The sequence below is a fragment of the Euprymna scolopes genome, chromosome 2, assembly GCF_053919585.1.
Source record: "Euprymna scolopes isolate OS-2025 chromosome 2, ASM5391958v1, whole genome shotgun sequence".
NCBI classification, from domain to species: Eukaryota; Metazoa; Mollusca; class Cephalopoda; order Sepiida; family Sepiolidae; genus Euprymna; species Euprymna scolopes.
Window position 1 is genome coordinate 86,127,717 of NC_136483.1, and position 7,500 is coordinate 86,135,216.

The 7,500-nt window shown below is 35.0% G+C and overlaps 1 protein-coding gene across 2 annotated transcripts in view; it reads left to right on the plus strand.

The window, feature by feature from the left end:
• LOC145293257 (uncharacterized) overlaps window positions 1-7,500 on the plus strand; it is a 38,970-nt gene that overhangs the window by 31,113 nt on the left and 357 nt on the right. For both annotated transcript variants that reach the window (XR_013869701.1, XM_080139839.1), the window contains exon 2: window positions 6,499-7,500. This exon is cut by the window's right edge and continues 357 nt beyond it. The gene's annotated coding sequence lies outside the window, so the exon portion shown is untranslated. The remainder of the gene's footprint in view (window positions 1-6,498) is intronic.

Genomic DNA, 7,500 nt, shown 5'->3' on the forward strand with positions numbered 1-7,500 from the left:
CACACACACACACGCACACACACACACACACACACACACACACACACACACACACACACGTGCACGCACACACACTCACACACATGTATATGTATTTAGCCGTTTTTAGTTGACACGCACACACACATATAGAGAATTTGAATGCCTACAGGAGAGAATTTGAATGCCTACTAGACACTATCCTCGAGTGTCTAAGGTCTCTCTGTACAGGGATTTGTCAGAACAATCTGGCATGAGGATACTTTTTCCATAGAAGTAAACCCTGACCAAATATTCAAAATCACATAGTATTTGCTGCACAAATAAAATCTCCTCACGATGGGTAACCTACATTAGCTTTTCCGAGGAATGGTGCACCTTCTCCAAGTGATGTTACCTCAAGTTATAGCACGAAGCTGGATACTCCACCAGACTAGATAAGTTCTTGTCCTGGAATCCAGTAAGACCAAGAGACCAAAATGAAAGATATAGTACAATGTATAAAAATGGTTAATTGGGGAGAGGAAAATTATGTTCTCAACTTCTTTAGTAACTCAGTTTTTGAGGCATAAAGAACTTAAATGGAACATTCGAATATCTATATATCTCATATAGAGTTCAAGTGTTAGCCCCAGGTTGTGGGGCCCTTGATTTCTGAGAACTTCGAGTGAAGTAAAATAAAACAAAACAAAACAAAACAAAAAAAATAGATATACATATGTAATACTAGTTCATTCAAAATACATTTGTATGTGAAAAGTTACGAAATGGGCAGAAATTATTGTTTGTAAATAAAATGTTTAAGGAGCTAGGAATTCATCAGACACTCCGTTCCTTCCAAAATTCTACATGCATTTAAACTGCATCAGAAGAATTGATTTTGTGGGCATCGTTGATTTGTATCCAGTGTTGCATAATATAACATGGAGTTGATTAAAAGCTTTAATTGTAATATACTATTGAGCTATTATAGAAACTTTTTGTACTAATTTAGACATATATATATATATATATATATATATATATATATATATATATATATATATATTCCCATGCTCCGTTCAGTACTTGAAAGACAAAGGATACCCCTTAGGGAAAGTAGCGGGTGTAATTGTGAGGCAAGGGTTGCGCAATACCAAACCACACCTCTCCTGAATCGGCATTATTTGAGCCCAGTGGCAAGGAGAAGACCAGAACGACTGGAAACAATGCCGAGATAAGCGGAGAGCACATTAAGCACCTGAAAGTACCAAATGGTCACCCATTAAGTACTGACCAGATTCAACGTTGCTTAACGTCGGTGATCCAGAGGGAACCGGTTTGTCAACGTGATAATGCCATAAACACACACACACACACACACACACACACACACACACACACACACACACACACACACACACACAGACATACACACACACATATATAGACACATTTATATATATATATATATATATATATATATATATATATATATATATATATATATGTATATATATATATATAATGCAAGATTGTATACAGTACTGCTTAATATAACGTAGAGTTGATTATATTGCTGTAAAAATAAACAGGTCTGCTTCCTACACCACCTGAAATATATGGAACAATAAAAAACTGAGAGGAAAAACAAAATAGGGCACTTTATTATATATATATATATATATATATATATATATATATATATATATATATATATATATATATATATAGTGAATAAATGACAAAAACCTATATTCCAAAATTCATGATTTTGACCATCTTATAATTTTATAATTCAATTGACATTTACAATTTCTTGACAGTATCTGTTTTGTAGCGCAAAATCAAACAATTATTATATCAATCAGTAAATCTATTATGATCTTAACTCACCAGAACAAATAGCAACAATCAATCCGTCAAATGAGTTAAGGGCATGATAGATTCACTGATTCATAGAATAATTAAGTGATTGATTTTGCGCTAAGAAACATACTTTCAAGAATTGTAAATGTCAACTGAATTAAAGGAATAAATTATATGATTGTCAACATCATGAATTTTGGAATTTAGTTGTCGTTATTTATTCTCTATACTGCTCTGTAATTACATTGAGCTTCTTAAATAAGGATTGGTATATATTATAAGAATATATTTCTACAGAAATATATATATATATATATATATATATATATATATATATATATATATATATACTAGCAGGGAGATCTGGTGTTTACTGGAATTGAGTGAAGATCAACAACTTTCCACCCTTCCATACTTTTACTGTTATCGAAATCGGTGAATTCGCCGATTTTTTAATCAAATCAATTGATTGCCGGCACTAGTTAGGAACTTCCACCCTCCGCATTGCAAGCAAGCTTCAAATGCATTTCCGCAGTTACTTAGTCCACAATACAGTAGAATTAATGATTGATTTTATAAAATTATTTGTAAATTTTGGCCTTACTTAAAGTTTAAAAATGCAAAACTCAAGTACCACGGTTCAAGTGTGCTCTAAACAGATACATTATTGACGAACGTGCGCCTGTTTTATAAAAGAATCTACAGTTGCTATCATAGTTAGTCCTTTCTGCTTATGTGGTGATAAAACGTCTCAAATGCACCTGTGATGTTAGTTTAAAAAAAAGTGTTAATCGAACTTTCTTTTTTAATCGAATTTTTTCGATTATCGATTTTCGATATTTATCAGTCGCATTCCGATACAAAACCTACGTAAGAACATCCCTAGACACTGCTTTTCTGAGAAATTTCAAAACAACTGATCCAGCATTTTCCGAGCCCATAGGGAATGAGCTGCCACATACAGAAAACAGTTTCAAAATTCCTTATATATATATATATATATATATATATATATATATATATATATATGTGTCAGCCCCTTTAAGAAACTAGTTTCTTACCGTTGAGCACTTTCAGTTTAAATAAAAAGTCAGTCAATTTAGCTCTTATAAGCAGATCATCATATAATGATAAGATCACTCTGACAGACGTTTAAAAATCTTTTATAAAAATATATGTATAAATTTCAACAGTATTTCTCGCGGTTAACGGTAGCCGAATGGATTGGGTCCTTGCTAATGAAGCCAGGGATGGCTTTTGTTGCCGAGTTCGAATCTATCGGCAGGTGTTAATCGTGACACACTGCACTGCTGATTCCCGAAATGATGAAACACTAGTGTCTGTAGGTATTTAATAATTATTATAGTATATATATATATATATATATATATATATATATATATATATATATAATCAAGAAGTAAAAATTAAGTTTACAAGTCAAAAGCTTCTGCAAACTGAAAGTGAATATAAATATTAATATTTATATAGTAATCCTAATAAAATTAAAAAACTCAATACAACGAGGACAGGAAATAGAGATTGTCATATTTTTATTGCATTTTCACCACAAACAAGGCACAGTGCCACTTTGATGTAGGGGCTACTTTCTGGGATATAATTTGTAGGGGTACCATGTGTGGAACTGAGCAGCAAGATGCCTGTTTACACTACACTTAAAATTCTCCATGTCAGTACAGTCGAGGAAACAGGAACCCGGGAGGGAATTCCAAAGTCTAGCAGTACTAGGGTAGAAACTATTGGAGACAAAGACATCCTTACATCTAGGGATTTCTACTGTGTTGGGGTGGGGGTTTTTCTGCTTCTCGGGTTTGTCGGGGGTATTTACGTCGAGGTGGTTCTAGGGCTTGTAGTTCGTCGGGACATCTACTATTAAATTAATGTAAAACAGGCAGAGGGATGCAACATTGCGTCGATGGGACATCGTTTAAAGCCTAGCTGATAGTGCTGGGACCTGTTAGGTTGGCGACTTTCCTTTGAATCCTGTCTAAGAGTGAGAGACTAGTAGCAGATGCACCAGCCCAAATGTAGCAACAATACTCCATACATGGATGAATAGTGGCCTTGTAAAGGCATAGGATACTCTCAGACGTAAGTAACTTTTTAGCACGGTAAAGAGAGCCCAACATTTTTGGAGCAGTCTTGGCAATGCTCTTGGTGTATCCGTTCCAAATCATGTTCCCCGTGAACGGTAAGCCGGGGAATTTGAACGAGTTACTTTGAGATAATGTATCATTACCCATGGCTATTGGTGGTTGAGAAGGTTTCTTGTAATTATTAAAGGAAACGAGCTTAGTCTTGGCAGTATTGAATGTGCCATTCTTTTTTGTCTGCATTCCACCACAGACCGGACGTCTTCCTCTAAGGTTTCTGCCATTGCCTTGGATATGCGTTCATTTGTTTTCCCCCTCGTGTCTGTTATAGAGTGTGGTGTCGTCAGCAAATATACCCATCTCAGAGATTATTTTATCAGGGAGGTCATTTATAAATATCAGGAATAATAAAGGTCCAAGGCTCCACTCCTGTGGAACACCCGCGTTTATATAATATTGTTTTGACGTACGACCATCGAGGACAACTTAGATTTTTTTTCTTACTTTAATTATGTAAAGTATTCGTCCAGTAATACTATAGGATCTGATTTTCATGAGAAGACCATCATGCCATATCCTGTCAAAGGCCTTATTTAGGGCTAATGTTCTAGCTTCACCTGCTTTATACAGTGCATGGTATATACGTTAAGAGATTACAGTTAAAATATCTGCAGTAGAACAGACTTGTCTAAATCCATACTGTTGGTTGGACAGAAGTTTAGCAGCTGTGAGGTGATGGACTAGAGCTTGATTAATTATGGACTCAAATATTTTGGCGAAAAGTAGGAGGAGGCTAATGGGGCGATAATTTAATAGGTCAGTTTTCTCGCCAGAATTCTTGTAAACTGGTACCACAGAAGCGGTTTTCCGGCACTTAGGAAAGCAAGATTCATTAAGGTATTTTATAAAATGTTTTGAGAGAACTGGAGTAACTTCGGCGGAGCATTTTTTTTTTTTTTTGATAGTACAGTGGAGAAAAGGTCAGGTCCACATTCTTTTGAGGTGTCTAGGTTTTTTATGATATGGTTGTCATAGAAGAACATACATTTAAGACTGTAAATTATATTTAGCATGAATTTATTATTCGGCAGAATACTCGAATAAGAATATTAAATTTTCCTTAACCCGCGAAGTTTCAAAGAAATGCGTACTTCTCATCAGAGGAAAAATATTAGTAAATGAATATTAAATAGCTGTTTGATTGTACAAAACTTATAAATTACTTTAAAGAAAATAACCGGAAAACCCCTAGGGCCCCTTTCACCAACAAACTCATTAGGAGTTAATCGTTGGTTATGCAAATCAATAAATAAATATACGACGAGAGACTTGGGGTGTGTGTGTGTAAATTTTGTCGAGGGAGAATAAAAAAAAGACGGGGGCGGGAATACGAATAAAATAAAATATTTATAATTATGTGAAATATATGTACAAGTGGGGATTAGTTTTGTCGGCTATTTTCTTTAAAGCAAATGAATATTATGGCGAAGCTATGAATTTGCCGGTACTGGCATGAATTGAAACAGCATTATACGAAAACTAGTCATAAGTGCAATCATGAAGTTTTTAGAGTCTATGAAATGGAGAAAAGAAATGATAAATCAAAGAATAAATTAAAAATCAAAGATTAAAAAAGCAGATGAAAGGATATGAAGAGGTAAAGTATTTTTCAGACGAAATGATGGCAAGAATACAGTTTGTATAAACCCCGACGAAATATTGAAAATATAAATGGGAACATTTGATAAATTTGCAAAAATTGTCAAAAATTTTCCTCACTATTCATCTGTGCCAAAACCAAAACGTAGATTCCATGAACAAAGCTTCTTTCTTAGAAGTGCACGCTAATGGAACTCTCTTCCATCTACCTGTTTCCCACCTGACTACAACCTGGATGTCTTCAAGTCCAACATAAACAAATTCTTGATGGATCACCCCCTTAAGTAAGACACTTTATCGAATCTCCAATACTATCCAATTACTACGATACTATCCCATTGATTACTGCACACGCAAAACACTTATCCCCGAATGGCTTCCGGGCTTTGATAAGTGGTGACTACCATGTAAAAAAAAAAAAAAAATTAGATAATGGAACCAAACCAACTCACAAGGTAAGATATTAATATTTCGTCTTTGTTTATTTAAAATACTTTTTTCAAAATGATTTTAATTTGTTTCTGAAGTTTTTAGATGAGGATTGGATATTCGTGTTGGATTTTTTAAAAAAACTTTACAATTGCTTTTCTTAGGCGATTTTTTCCTCTTAGTATTTCGACAAAAATCTCCCAGAACCTTGGTTTTCTGTTTCGTTGAAGTCATGTTAAAAGTGGCGCTCTTATTAGGTTTCATTTACTACCTTTTAAAAGTAGGATGAGGATTTATGAATATCAGAAATTTGGGAATGTGTGATTATGGAAGCAATTAAGGCTTTTCATTTTAGCATCTAATATAAATATTAGGTTGTCCCAAAAGTTGCGAAATTTTGAATTTTTATTCAATTCATTTTTTTTTTTGCGCTTATATTGTTATAGTGATCTATATCTTTTTATTCCAGATGGCAATTGACAAAATTGAGCTGCGAGTTCTGATTTGTTACTGCTGGAAGCGAGGTCTTTCAACCAGGAAAGCCGCAGAAGTGATTCGTGCCGCTGACGGGGAAGGATCAATTGTATGCGGCGACTCACTTTACTATAAGCAACTGGAGCAGGTCGATGAAAGGTTGAAGCAAAAGTACCCTGCTCTGATCAACAGAAATTGGCCTTTGGTGCAACAGAACAATGTCAAGTTACATACCGCCAGGAAGATCAAAGACAAGTTTGAAGAGCTGGACGGCGTTGAGGTTCTGCTATATCCAGCCTACAGTCCTGACTGTGCTGCATCAGATTACGGCCTATTCCGCCCAATGCAACACTTTCTGAAGGGGTTTCCGATTCGTTTCGTTTGATGAAGTCGAGGAAGCGTGTCAAGAATTCTTTTCATTCGAAGCTGATGTAATAGTAATTTGACCAGATCCGAAAGCTTGCAGATCAATGCCAGAAAGTCTAGGAAAATGATAGTTTTTATTTTGAAGAATAATTTTTTCTTTATTACTTGAAACGACGAAAGAGACTGCCACAATATGAGATTATATGAATGTATTGCATTTTTAGAACTGCTTTTTTATTGCGTCTCCTACACATAAAACACTTATATGTATGTGTATACTATGAGGATACTTCCAAAAGTAAAGCCTCCTATTTTTTAACTAAAAAAGCTTGAGCTACGAAGACGGGAGTGGTACCATTACAACGAGCGGCGGTTTGTTCTCTAGAATTTATTTTTCTACACAGTCATCACCATTCTCAATGCACTCTTACCAGAAATTCAATGACGCACTTCTGCTTCTGACGCATGTCCATGACAGGGGTTGCTTTCTTCGAGTATCATACTGTGAATATCTACAATAGAGAGATGAAACGTTCGGGTCCTGAATGCACGAGTTCAGTCATTGAAATCTCTTCTGATCAAATAAGGTGGGGAAAAATAGGAGGCATAACTTTTGGAACATACCTTGTAA